Below are 15,290 nucleotides of genomic sequence, written 5' to 3' on the forward strand. Positions count from 1 at the left end.
TCAGAGGAAAGGAGGCCCACAAGCTCAATATGAGATGCACGAAGGGTGGTTGCCTTTCTGAAGACCACCTTCACAGATTTAATAGCCAAGTGCCCCCACTTTGTACACCACAAGGGGCTAGAGCAGTGGTCTTCAAACTTTTTTGGCCGGGGCCCCCCTGAGCAAAATTTGGGCAGGTCGGGACCCCCAGAAATGCCAAATGGACAGTATGTATTGCGCGCCGTCACCTGCTCCCATCACATTCGCTGGGCTCCCTCATCCCATTCCTACCCAGTCCCTGGTCTCTCCCCACCCCTTCACACATCCTGGGCTCTCCCCACTCTGCTCCCACCACTATCCGATGGTTCCCGCCCATTGTGCTCCCACCATAGTCCCTGGGTTCCCCCCAGCCCGTTCCCAACACAGTCTGAGGGCCAGTGCCGGCTGGTGATTTTTTTAAGTGGAGGGGCATAACTATTTCCCCCAAAAATGCCATAGCGACCGAGCATAGTGAGGGAGCCCGAACCAATAAAGGAGTGTTCGGGCGGGGTTTCCCCTTGTGAATTTTTGTTAAATAATGGTTTGAAATGTTGCATTGTAAAGCATACTTTTAACAAAAAAATGGGTAAATAACCAATCAGTTTGCAAATGGTGCTGGGGGGCCCAGGGGGCAGGCATGACATTTTTTACTGGACATCTATGATAGATGTCCAGTAAAAAGATACCATCCCTGTCTCCTGGGCCCCACTGGGCCTAACACAATCAACATGATTATGTGTGTATGCAAGGCGCTGCACATTCATACAGCAATCACTCTATCATTCACACAAGCATCCATCACCATACACTCACTCATAACATAAGCATGCACGCATCCATACACATGTTTAAATAAAAACAATGAACATAAACATACCTTCTGCATTGGCCTGCGCGTGGGTGCTGAAACGCCCTGCTCCAGGCTGCTCTGTCCGTATGTGCGACGAGGCGCAGGAGCTCCCCCTCGGACATACAGACATGCAGTGCCCCAGCCAGCATTTCCAATGAGCTATGCAATGCTGGCGAAGCAAAACACCCCAGCACTTGCATGGCTCTGTGAGCATGTGCGGCTGGGGAACTAAACTGAACTGTCAAAGGGAAACAGTGTTTCCCTTTGACAGTTCAGCCAGCCCAGGAGCACTCCATCAGCTGGAAAAAGCAGCTGAGGGAATGCTCACTGTTTCACTGGGCTGGCTCCTTAGCTCCTCCATAATGGGTGAGGGGCCACTGGGTGGGCGTCCCCTTGCCATTATGGATGAGCTGCCAGGCTCGGACTGGCCTATAGGGCAATGCCTGTACCAAAATGTAAAATGCTAGTGTGGGCCAGTCAAAATGGGCCACCATTTTGGCCAATGTGGACCATTTTGATGAGTTACTTAACTATGCAGTTAGTAATGTTGACCATTGTTGCTGAATATATCACAATTTACTTACATTTTAACACAAAGCACCCCCTTTGGTACTATTGAAACAGTGGGCCTCATTACAACCCTGGCGGTAGCTGTGCCAGTAAAACCGGCACGGCTGCCGCCGGAGTTGTATCCGGGTTCGCCACCCGCGAATGGGCAATTACTGGGTCATGCCGAGTTAGGCAGACCTGATATTTGCCCTTTCGCGGGTGCCGGTACCGGTACCGGTAGATCCCCATTCCCATTTGAGCCCCATAGGGCTCAATGGGAATGGGGAGCTCGGATGCACCGGCACCGTTAATAACGGTGCCGGTGCATCCGGCGAGCTGTGCTCACGGGTGCCGCACGGCCGGCCAGGTCAGACCTGGCGGGCTGTCAGGCACCCGCGAGCACAACTCGTACTATGACGGTACGGTAGCAACGGTGCCAGTAGCTTACCGGCACCGTTGTTACCATACCGCCATAGTTGTAATGAGGCCCAGTCTGTGACGAAAGGAATGAATATCCATTTACAACTGCGGGTCACTTTTTCATTGTTGCCTGGGACAGTTTCATGCTTCAACCCGACCATGTGAGCCACCCACCCCTGGCCATTTCTTCCAATCTAAAAAAAAAAAGAAAAAAAAATGGTTTTATATTTCTTGCTGAGCTCTCAGGGCCCCCCAGGGATGCACCCACGGACCCCTGGGGGGTCGCGACCCACAGTTTGAATACCGCTGGGCTAGAGTCACATCTGAGCCCCCCACTGACCTGTTGGCTTTAGCGAGAAGGAAGAGGTCACAGGCATTGATGGTAGATAGTGCAATGCTTGGTATGCGACTGGAGGGTAGCCACCAGGGTCTTTCTGCATGTGATTATATCTTTAATGTTTAATAGATTGCCAACTAATGCAGCCATTGCAAGATCATGCCTGTCTATGTGGTCTTCTAGGCTGTTGCCAGGAATTTAACTAAGGGGACATGAATGAACCAACATTCCGTCACCCTCACACAACCTTTCCCATCTCCATCAGTCCAGAGAACTGATCATATTCATTTTCGCTGTGTGCACCTATATGCAAAGTGAGTTTCGATATAATCAAGATTCAATAATACAGACAGGAATCAAAAGGTAAAACAATAACTTGAGTTGGAGTTGCTATCCCCGGGTCCATGTTTAGAAATCTCTGGGTATTAAGCGCACTAAATCTCTGGGTATTAAGTGCACTATAAATAACCAATTATAATATAAATATATATATATATATATCAGTAGGAAAGTCCATTTGAGCCAAGTCACACATTCCACAAGGCCACCTAGTAGCCATCGCTGGAAGTTCACCTCCAGTTCTGAACCACAACAGCAAGGAATTGTGGGTATGCAAATTAGCTCAGAAGCAAACCTTTTTCTCCGGGAAAGTGTCTTTGTCTAAGAGGGCAGTTGCTTTAAAGCCAAGGTTGAAAAAACATAATGGGTAGCTGTTACTTGAGATGTTTTTTAAATAATTGCTATGTTACACACCGATGGAAGCATTGCAAAGGCTAGGGGCCAACAATCGAGGGATGAGGACGGGACAAAAGTCAAATGAAGGCAGAGCAGAGATTATAATTGCTGGTATAGCATTCCGAAGAATGTAGCAGCAGATGCAAAGTATTCCTAAATCAGGAAATTAAATCAAAATTTGCTTAGGAATGAGCTTGAAAACAAAAGAGGTGATCGAGGACAATAAGGGGCTAGGCACAGAGCCTTGAGGGGCGCCATATGCAAATGATGAAGCAGTAGAGGACGGCCCATTCCAAGAATCTGAAAAAGTGTCATTCAATAGAAATGGAAATAAACAGTGAAAAGAACTGCCAATGTTTCTCGCTCATAGCACCGGATGAGGTCTCTAGATAAGTCCATTGTATGAAAGTCTCCTCCAAATAGGCGCTCTCCTACTCCTCCAGAACTATTAAGGACAACATTGCCTCCCATGCGCCAGCCTTGGCCGATTTTTCCAATAACTCCTTTGCCACTGGATCCTTCCCGCTACCCCCGAAGCACTCCCTTGTGCATCCTCTCCTCAAAAAGCCATCTGGCCACCCCACCTGCCCGGCAAACTATCGCCCTATCTCCATTACCGCTTCCTGGGAAAACTCCTGGAGAAGCTGCTCATCCCCCAAGTGATCCAACACACATCTGTTGGTTGTCTCCACGACCACCAGTCTCGCTTCAGAGCAGCCAGATGCACGGAAACTGCTCTTCTGAACATCTGTGAAGACTTGCTCTCAAATCTCGATTCCAACTCTCCATCCATTCGTATCCTTCTGGACCTTTCCTCTGCCTTTGACACGGTCAATCATGCCCCCTGATAATTCGGCTCTGTGCATCCCTTGGCATCACGACCTGCACTGGTTGAACTCATTCCTCTCCGACTGACCTTCCCAGGTTCAACTGGGCCCTTTTCTCTCCCTTGTCACACTCTCCACCTGCAGTGTCCCTCAAGGCTCTATCCTCTCGCCATGGCTCTTCAACATCTACCTTGCCCCTCTGGCCTACCTGATCTCCTCCTTCTCTCGAAAAACACACAGTTCTCCTTCAAGCTTCCCTCTACTACCCCCTCTTCCTCCTCTCTCATCCCTGACTGTCTAACGTCTATTCAGGCATGGTGTGTTGCCAATGCTCTCTGCCTTAATGCCAGTAAGACTGAGATCCTTCTCCTTGGGACCCCAGCTCTCTCCTTCCCCCCTTCCCTCCTTCCCTCCTACCCTCTGGCCTTCCTCTTTGGGTCCTCTCCCCACACCATCCTGTGAGGCAAAAAACATTGGTGTCATCTTTCACTCCATTCTCTCCTTCTCTCCTCACATCACAGACCTTGCCAAGAAGGCCCACTTTCAGCTGCACCTCCTCAGAGGCATTCTCCTTGTCCTCGCCTTCCCGCAGAAGCTCAATGGGCCTCATTACGACTCAGGCGGTAAGGGGTTTACGGCGGCGTAAACAGCGCCGACCCTTACCGCCTGATTCCGAGGTCCCTTAGCGCCATGGAGGTTTTAACACCTGCTTTTAGCAGGTGTTAAAATCCATGGCGCTAAGGGACCTTGATGTTAATTACGCCACCGTAATTTACGGTGGCGTAATTAACGCCTTCCCCACTCCCATTATGCCCTATGGGGCAAAAATGGGAATGGGGAAAGGTAAATGGGGATTGGGAACTTACCGCCCCGCCAACCTCGGAATGGGGCGGTAAGTCCGCCAACCACCATGGCGTAAACGTAGTTTACGCCATGGTGGTAAAGGTACGACCCAGGCGGTAACTTACCGCCTGGGTTGTAATGAGGCCCAATGTCTACAGAGCTCTGAGCCTTTCCAGGCTTTACTACTGCAACACCCTCTACCTTAATCTTCCTTTATCCTCCCTTCACCCCCTTCAACTAATCCAGAACAGGACTGCAAGACTTATCCTTGGCCTCAAGCCCAGGGACTGCATATTTCCAGCCCTAAAATATCTCCACTGGCTCTGGGTTGCTGCTAGGATCAAGAAGCTCTGCATCATCCACAAGGCCTTGTGGGGCCTGGGACCTGCTACATCCAACTGACTCTCCCTAAATACCTCCCTGCTTGAGCCCTTCGGTCTTCTAGGTCCAAATCTCTGGAGATCAGACTCTTCTCTAAGCAAAGGATGGGGGGTAGATCTCTCTCCTCTGCAGCAGCCTTCATCTGGAATGGTCTCGCCATCCCTCTCAGGCTTGAGCCGGATTGCTTTACGTTCCAGAAGCTCCTCAAGACCCCCCTTTTCTCTTCTTCCTTCCCTCTCCCCCTCCCCTGCTAACACCCCCAACTGCCGCAGTGACTAGTGTCCTGGTTCCCTGAGTTCTCCAGGCAACCAGGCCCACCCCGCCAGTCCTTCCCCTCTCCTCACTTAGCATGTGGACCCTCACCCCATGCAATCCTTGGCACTTGCCCTCCTGGCCTCCTCTAAGCACTTGCCTAGCCCCCATGGCCCTCTTCCCCCCAAACCCCTCTTTCACTTGCACTCTCTCCTCTTTACCCTGCACTACCCTTCCCTACCCTAGAAGTTTGCATTTCCTCCTGACTGGCACTCCCCCCACCTCACCCTCTCCCTTCTTGGTACTGCACTTGCACGATCCAAACGTCACAATGCCCAGTAGGACCATTATTGTTATCTTTCTCCCTTGCCCCCACCCCCACCCCCTTTTTGTCTTGTGTTGCCTGGAAACACCATTTGTTGTATAGGCGCCTTACAAATATCCAATAATAGATAAATACATTAAATAAATGATAGAGTGGTCCACTGTATGAAATGCAGCAGACTAGATCCAGAATCACCCGGGATATGGAAGACGGGGGTCTGTGATGGCAAGAAGGGCAGTTTCTGTAGAATGATCAGGACGGGAACAGAGAGAAATGGAGAAATCGCAGCTGATGAGAATGAAGATTAACAGAGGCCTGTGAGTGCCCAGTTCTTGCTGCAAGTTTAGGCAGTTAAGGCAGAAGTATAATGGGTCCGCACTTTGACCTGGACAAATCTGGAAATGTCATATTAGCAGTGGAGTAAAATGGAATTAAAAGAGCCAGGACAGATATCAGAAGCCAGTTATGGGTTAAGCACAGTACATAGACATACCTGAAGCAGATCATACGTGGAACTGGTAAGGAGAGAAGGCAAAGTACCAGAAAGAGCTGCAGTGGGACAGACCCTGGAAATATTATGGCTTCTTCAGATTCCAAAAGGGGATTCGAGAATCATTACAACAAGTGTCTTCAACCTGCATCTCTCCAGATGATCTGGACCATGAATCCCATGGTCCCTCGCCATTGACTATGCTGTCTAGTGCTGGTGGGAGCTGTAGTCCAAAACATCTTAAGAGCCACAGATTGAAGACCCCTGTGCTAGGAGATGGCAATGACAGGCACACAGGATTGGAAAGTAACGCAACGCAATATTTGATGGGGAGGAGACATGAAAGCCATTTATGAAATGAGATATCAGGCCCAAGTGGGTGCTATCACCCACCTTTCTTTTCTGCTTTTCTTATCTATAAGCAGAGCAGAAAAGAAAAGTGGGGAGCAAAAGGAAAGAACATGAAAATCAAACATCAGTCCACAAGGGTGGGGGGCAGAATTGAGGATTTGGGAATTGTAATAAGATGGATAAAAGAAGTCAAAGCTGCTTCGAAGGTCACACAGTCTATGAGTATGAACATACGTAGATTAGGGCTTCTCTGGTGTGATGTTCCGCTGGTAAATCCACGTATCTGGAACACAAAGATATGTGGATTGAAAATCTAGGATTGGGCAAGAGCCGGGGTAGATTTGGGCACCAAAGACCAGGGTTGACACCAATCTGACTATCACTAGTGATAAGATTGAGAGCAAGTGATATTGGCAAAATGACAAAGCAAGGATTCAGGTATCGTGTTTAAATAAGGGTAGCTATCTCCACTGCAAACCAATAGCACCACACATACCTTCATGATAGCTATATCTTTGATTGGCCAGCACACACCCCATTCTGGCAAAGTGCCCTCACTTACCTTAACATGCGTGATTTTTTTCATACAACTTTTTTCATTCACATTATTTATTTTCAAATTTAGAATTTGTTCTGCATCTGTATATTTGTGGGCATAAAGGACACTAGCTGAAAATGCATGAATAAAGTAAACAAACAAAAACGAAGAAATGCAAAACATTATCTTCCTGGGCAGCATAAATATGCATTTGTCCATTACAGGATGTCTGCATTAATGTCAGCAAAGAAATATGCATATATGTATCCAAAGGCGCCCTTCTCACAGGAGTTGGATCTCTCATGGGCACCACAATCCTGCTGCCCACGCCTTAAAGTAATTGAGGGCTGACACCACTGTGCCACACTTCATTTGCAAAAGTTCATGTGCTGCCAATCATCCAACTTCTTCGGGATTACATGACCTTTCTATATATAACAATTATTCCTCATAAAGCTGATGGATGCCAGTGGTATCCAGCGTGGAGATTTATAAATCAAGATATAATTGTAGAGGAGCAGAGGCGCACATCCGCGAGAGATCCTACCTCCCCTCTATTGGAGACATGAGACCGTGCCCTGTCTAAGAATAAATGACGAAGTAAAGAATTGAGTGAAACTTAAAAGTGTAAAAGAAGAAGATTACACGTTAGAAGATGTGCTGCAGAAATCAGAAGTATAATTAATGTACAGACGATGAAACGGAAGATAGATCAAGTCATCGTATAGGCTACCTTCAAGTAGTAAATAGAATGCAGGTGGAGCCGCCGTTGTACAGAAAGTGGACATTGGTATCATGAAATACGTAAGTCAAAGAACCATGAAGAGAAAACGAAAGGCTGTGTCGCAGTAGAACAGCAGGTTGTTGGAGCTGCGTGGCGAGGCTGCCTGGCCTGAAGTCAAGAACTGAGAAGCCGAGGTCAGCTATCTACGCTGAAGAGGAGCATGTGTGCCGAGGATGAATCCTCTCATGTTAAGGTGCAAGAAATAACACAGAGGATGCCACGTCTTAATTCATTTAAATCATTTAAACGCTTGCAGAATGAACAGAATCGTGGTCTGTTGTCACGTGAGTCAAGGCTGGAAATAGGGCTTGAACTTGGAGCTCCAGACACGATAGCGAGTGCCCTCACTCCCATTGCAGTCCGAGCACAAGAATACTCTGCAAGGCCAAGTACAAAGAGAATTTCATGGCAGAAGGCATGTGTGATGAGAGATGCTGGGCTAATTGGGGGGTAGGGCAGCTTCATGTCCTATCCACTTGCACCTGGGTCTTGGCTTGTGTGCTGCTAATTGAACCGGATGTTCCAGACATGGCACACGCGTGCCAACTAATTATATTAGCCCATAGAACGAAGGACCTTATAGCTTGAGAGACTAAGGAAGCACTGTGTAACTGATTTTTCTTAAAATGACACCTATGAAGGGGTCGTCATGAGTTGTCCACTTGATAGCGGACAGCCTATAGCAAACCTAGCTCCTATATGATTATATAGCTAGATGTGCTCCTTAACCAATCCCGACGCTTGATAGAGTTTTCACTATTGCCACGTAGCATGGCGTCAATCTGACGCAGAAAGAGAGTATATAATTGATTTTCATGTGGAAATCGCTGAGACTGACATACGTCCGTTGGTGTTCGTTGTAACCTGCCTGTTTTAGATAATTGCTAATAAAACAGCAACTTGCCATCTTCTTGAGTTTGTCCAGTTATTTGGACTCAGATTTATTCTGGTGCAATCCCATCCAGTAACAGATGCGGGTTCCAAGGGCCATAAGCTCATCGTGATATGGGATCCTAGAACAATGCTTCGCATCCTTGCGGGGTAACACTCGATTTGGTGTTTGTACCTCTAGCCATTTCTGATCAGGTTTGAAGAGTACTTCTCTCAGAATTTGGTTCTTTCAAATTCTATCCAGACTGTCTTAGTGCAATTTAAAGCAAAGGTAGAGAAAACCAGTTTAAGGCCCGCTGAGGATATCTTTGCTTAGAGCGAGTCTAGACCAAATTGAAATGAATAACAATATGGCTGTGATTAGGACAACTTTTCACATGTCTTTTCTAGTTCTTTGAATACCTTTCTAACAAGCTCAATTCTTTCCAATTTATATCCCTCGAACATGACTCTTCTGAATGGCTCCTTTGGTCCACGTTTCTCTTGAAAGATGGCGCAGATATTTATATTGAGAGCGACACAGAGGCCACATCCGCCTCAATTAAGCATTACTCACTTTTATAATGTGAGGTAGAGCCTCAGGATCCTGCACACATTTCAAAGTACCTCCATCATTGGTGCCAATCTTTCCCAGATTTTACTGATGACTCAGCCTCATGTATTGGAACATTGCGGATCCGATGTTCATTCACAGACGAGCAAGGCGCAAAGCCAACACACACCAGGTTTCACTTACCATTGTCCAAAGGTATTGAATCAGCGCAATAATAGTAAGAGGGGGGCGGTGGGAAGTTGGCATGACACACCCCCTTGCCACTCACAAGGAAACATATTAGTTATTGCGGCCAGAACACAATTGCTCGGCATTCACAGATTACCCACTGCCCAGGGCAAGTCACACCTGCACCATGGCCCGTACCCTGCAGTGTATCATTTGATAGGTTATTTATATTGCACTTAATCACCAGAGGTTTCTAAGCGCGGAGCCGGGCGCTGTCTTGCTTCCAAGGCGAGCACGTTGCCCCCAAGCTATCCTCTCGAGAGATGGTGTTGGGGGAACTTCTGCATGCACCCCAGTTTGCGTGTTAATGTAGCACATTTGCATTGTGTCCCCTCTCTCTTTAAGGAGTTGCATTGTAAACGTGAAAGCAGGAATAGCGGCCTTTGCGGCTTCTCACAATGCGGTCTATGTGCCAAACAGTCTCATTAACGAGCATGAGCCATACGGTGTGTGCTACATTGTGCGCAGTCCTAAGCGCTGTACAGGATGTGTTCCTCTCAAGCACGGTTAGAGGCTGGTTTTAGGGCTCTGCTGCAATCTGGTTCTATATCCCCTATCCCAAACAACTTTACCCATACAGCTCAAAAAAACATAGAATCAAATTAATGAGTGAATAGCCGAAAACCCATGCACGAGTTGTTCCTATCTGTCAATGAAGCATTTCTAAAACAGGTATTGTATACCGGGGGATACAAAGGACAGAGGTTTAGGAAAAAACAGCACTCCATAGCAACTTCCAGCCAACTGCGCTGAGCCCCACATACAGTCTCAAGGCTACAGCCAAGTGGAGAGCTCTGTTCATTTCCATGGACAACCACTGCTCCTTTGAGTAAGATTGTCACACCTCTGATTCCCTCTTCTTTCTCACTGTAGCAGAGCTAGTATCTAATGGTAAAGTGGATCCTCTTTAGGTCCATGGCCTGTCCCGTTCTCCCGTGGACTGTCCCAAGGCTCCTCATTCTCTCATGTTGCTAATCGTTGATATTCAACCTCTTACAGAAGCTCATCCACTCATTTGGCTTTGGGTTTTACTCCTCTGCAAATGAGACTCAGCGACCCCTCCTTGTGTTCCTGAGAATTCCCTGTTACAGGTGTAAGGGCTTGGGAGACTTGTCTTCTCGGTTCTGTCCCCACAGCTGTGGAATTCCTTCCCGAAACAGCTACAGCTCATAAAGCCTTAACAACTTTGCTCTTTGATGCACTGTTGTTTATATTTATTTATTTATTTAATTAATTGTTTATTTTATAACATGCATAATACCTGTGTTGGGCTTCTAAGCGTGTATCTGGGATTCGAACCTCTGTTGCTCTGCGTGGTCTTGCTTCCAAGTTCAGCACATGGCCCCTGTGCTATCCTCCGTTCACTACACAGGAGTAGTGACCTTCAGGAGAATGCAGGTTCAACAGACTCTGAAGGGATAAGATAGCTGGAGATGGAGAAACCATGGTGGACACCTCAGACAACTGTGCCTGTAGCAGAGAGACGAAGGACCATGTCCACACCACCAAGGAATCTTTCAAAATCTGTCAAAAAACTGGTGGGACAGGAGCAGCAAATTGTACATCTGTCCCTATTTCCACCTTTGACTTGAACTTAAACATGGACAAAATTGACCGTACACACCTGACCAGGAAGAACTTGAGTAAGGATTTTGGAAACCCAAGAACCCAGTGATGCCAGGTGGGATGTTCAGAGGTCTACGACGAGGGAAGATACATAGAATACTATGAACAGGAAGCAGTAAGAAGATGGTCTTTAAAGATTGAACTGAAGTTTAAAGCCAACAAATAAAATGATGAAAGAAAACGGGGAGAAACTGACAAAGACCTAACCAAATTAGAGTGTTCCACAAGTGAACACAAGTGTTCCCAGCGGGCCGCTCCCAAAAAAAAAAGAAACAGAAGGTAAGTGGGGTTGGGAGGGCGCAAGGTAGGGGTAGGGGGGAGAGAAAAAAAACAAAAACATACCCGCGTCCCCGGCAGGGGACGATGGAAGCCTCCAGCTGTGTGGAGGCGTGGAGTCTCCATACTGCTGGAGGCTGCCATCGTCCCCCACCAGGGACGCAGGAGCAAGAAGGTAAGTGGGGTGGGCTAGGGAGGAGGGAGGGAGGGGGGAAAAAAAAAGCTTACTTGAGTCCCTAGCGGGGGGCAAAGGCAGCCTCTCAGCCGTGGGGAGGCTCGGAGCGGGGATGGCCCCGCTTCGAGCCTCCTCATTGGCTGAGGAGCTGCCACGCCCCCCCGCCGAGGACAAGGCCGCTGGAATCCCGGCCGAGAATCGAAGGATTCTCAGCCGGGTAAGGACCCGGCGAGAGCCAATCAGAATGCGTGTTGCATTCTGCTTGACTCTCGCCGGGTACTAATTGGTTTTATACAGCAGTTTACACCAAAACGCTGAACATAAGAACAAGCAAAGTACAAATAATGAATTAATATTTAAAACACTAGCTGCCTCATCACGAGATTGGCAGTAACCCTTAAATGCAGTGGTAACGCTATTACCGCCGCATTTAAGGGTCCGCCAAATCACGGGCTTGGCGGATTTACCCCCAGATCTGAGTTGGGGGCTAATCCACTGCGATTTTGCAGATTTTCGGCGCTATTGCCACCGGCGGTAATACCGCCGGTGGTAATAGCGCCGAACATTAACCATTGGGCCCAATGCGGAACGGAAAATTCCCAAATGGGCCCAATGGAGAATGGGGACTTACCGTTACGCCAAATCCGTGATCGGGAGCTAATTGTGCCGGGGTTAGCGCCCAACTCGTGATGAGGCCCTGAATATTTCTGTAGTTGCAGTAACCATCGTTAATCAGGCGGAAGAATGGAGGTTCGCAGAGAGACCCGAAAGAATGAATAAACAGTGATAGAACAGAGAGTCCTAACAGCAGGAGGAGTATAAGAAGCAGTCTCAATAATGGATGCCCTGGACAACATTTCCAAACTGATGAGCGGATGAGCAGATTAGGGGCCAGCCCAGCTTGGCTGCTGAGCAATGCTTACAAGCTGTTTATTAAAAGATATATCTTTTGGAGCTATTAATTAAAATACATTTGGCAATACCTGACTCTTCCAGATAGCTAGGATGACACAAGTAAAGCCATCTTCTTAAAAGGGGGCAAAGACCCAAAATCATATTATCTGAAAGAATGACTATTAAGTATTGGCAGAATACTTGAAAAATACTTGCTTCTAGTCAACCTATCCTGTCAATCTCATTATCAAGAAGCAGAAACAAGGGTTTATGCCGACAAAAGACGTATTCCAACAAATCAATTTAGCATCGTCTACTATAGAATTAGAGATACCGGAAGGAAACTCACTCACTTTGATTAGCCTGAACCCAGAAAATGCGTTTGATAGAGTGGATTTGGGACATTCGTTGAAAAGGGAGGTGAAGGATACCTCTGACAGTGCACATTTTATGTTATTGGAATCACTGCATAAACCCCCAAAACCTGAAGTGAACCTCATCAATTTCAACACTTCAGATATTAATATATTTCAAGAGCTACACGCAAGGGCAGGCCAACTCCCCAATACTCTTGGCGGTCTTTATAGAGCCAACTGCAAAGAAACAAAAACAGGAAGCATCCAACTCTAATGTACTGATCTGTCACTTATCCATCTTCCCTGGGAGCCAATGGAGCGTTCTCATTTACCCCGAGTCAAGAGAAAGAATTGCAGAGTGTGAAGTATATGCTAAATCAAGCTATAACAACATCAAGACACAGGATACACTTTTCTAAAACAAAGTCAATTTTCTGGGACTTGACTCCAAGAGATTATAATACCTCTGATTATTATTCCATGGGATCAATATAGCAAAATACCTGAAATGTGAATACAAAGCTAATTATTAAAAAAAAAAAAAACTTTAACAGTAAACTTGCTGATATGAAACATAGGGTTGGTACACAGCTATCATTAGTATGCGTGATCAATGTAATTAAAATGATTATCCTTCAAAGGTTCTTGTATTTATTTCAAATACTTCCCCTGTCCAGACTAGGCTCCTTACTGAACAAGTTTCAATCTGTGAAGAACGTGCTCATATTGGGCAATAAAAAACATGAGAATTATTTGGAAATTATACTGCATAAATTTCAAGGGACTTTTGCCCACACTAAAGTAGTTTCGTACATCAGGGTAGGTATATTTCAAGGTTCTGCATTTTCGTCAATCCACTACTGTGTAAATTCACTCTTATTCCTTTGTACAAAGCGATGATGTTACCAAATGCATTAAAGATAATGTACTGGAAAAAGATATTATAAATATACCAGAAAATTAAATGAATGACAACCACTTCCTTGTGGCAGTGCTGGGGAGATATTTCAAAACACTAAAAAATACCTAAATATTTCCATCTAACATCACCTTGGTTCAAGTACAATCCCAACGCACCACCTGTTTTAAGGAATTAATGATCTGGCATAACACAAACATGAGAAATAAACACTTGGTGGCCTAATGGGGTAGGACACTGTCCCTACTAAAGAACATTCGATAACTGACTTTCAACACCAAAACCAAGTATAAAACGTGTCTTAAACAATTCTACCCTTTGTGCGAGATTCTAATTCTGGGGCAGTCGCTTTTGGTTTCGAGCAACAATAGTTTCTTGTTTCTGCCTTTTATTAAAAATGTTTGGGGGTCAAACAAAAATAAACTATAGTCAATTTGCAAAAGCAAATGTGGGCCTCATTGCGAGTATGGTTGTACTGTCTCTGAAAATATTGCAATATCCCTTTACCATTACCAGCACTCGTTTTGGTGTTAAACCCGCCAGATTGCGAGGAAGGGGAAAACAATATTAGCCCCCAATTATGGATTCCCAAAGGACTCCATTTGGGATTTGGGGTATTTACCTTGCACAGTAATTCTGTTGGTGGTAAACCCTCTGTTTAATTGTAGTAATGTAGAAAAACCTCCTCATCATCGCCTCCAAACTTGTACTTTGCTGGTGCAGTAAAGCTGGCTGGAATTCCATTACCGAAAGACCTGTGTCAAGGAATAAGATCCCAGAAAATAACATATCAACAAAAATTATTCTATATTCGCTTATTGTTCTGTATATTCCATGATAGTGTGCAGATTGCAAAATAGAATTTATAAAGTAACATTTGTAACAACATCTTGTAGGATTCTCAACAAAACTAAACTCATGTTTTGCTTCTTAGTACTCATTATGGCATGTTTCTTCCTAATAATAAATGCACACGTACATGTATGTTTATGCATTGTTGGAGAATTAGCTTGTCCCTGCAAGTCTATGCTGTCTTATTTTCTTTTCTTGTGCCCCAGCTATGACATTGCCAGACTTCTTACTGTCCTTCAAAACTATGGACCTTACCTTTGGCGATCAATATATGACACAATTAAAAATCCCAAACAATCTCATGATTGAAAACACTTTTATGGAACCATTTTTAAAGTTCTCACCAACATTAATCAATTCAATAATAATACCTCTGTCACCCAGTACATCAATCGCAACAAAGGAAATGGTACAAAAACTGTTATTTCACAAATATGTAAATTACATAACTTTAAACGTAGTTGTTTTTATTATACAAATACATATGCAAACAGCATTCCATCCAAAATTGTAATACAACATGAACAAAAACTTAATGTTAATTTGCTCAAGAGGCAGTGTGCTGAGTTAGTCAGCACGTGAGAGCAAACATATTCTGGTTTTCAATGCACTGTTTGTGTTCCCTTATTCTCTTTGCTAACAACTCCACCCCAAGTGTGTATGGTTAGTCATATTTTTTTAGAGCCTTTTCATTAGAAGAAAACATACATTGTGGCAACGATGAAGGTATAGACTGCCCCAGTTAGTCACTCACTATGAGAAGACTTATGCTTCTGACCCTATAAATAACGGTGAAATCCGATATATGGTCCTGGCGAAT

The sequence above is a fragment of the Ambystoma mexicanum genome, chromosome 14, assembly GCF_040938575.1.
Source record: "Ambystoma mexicanum isolate Mex_15411 chromosome 14, UKY_AmexF1_1, whole genome shotgun sequence".
Taxonomy (NCBI): Eukaryota; Metazoa; Chordata; class Amphibia; order Caudata; family Ambystomatidae; genus Ambystoma; species Ambystoma mexicanum.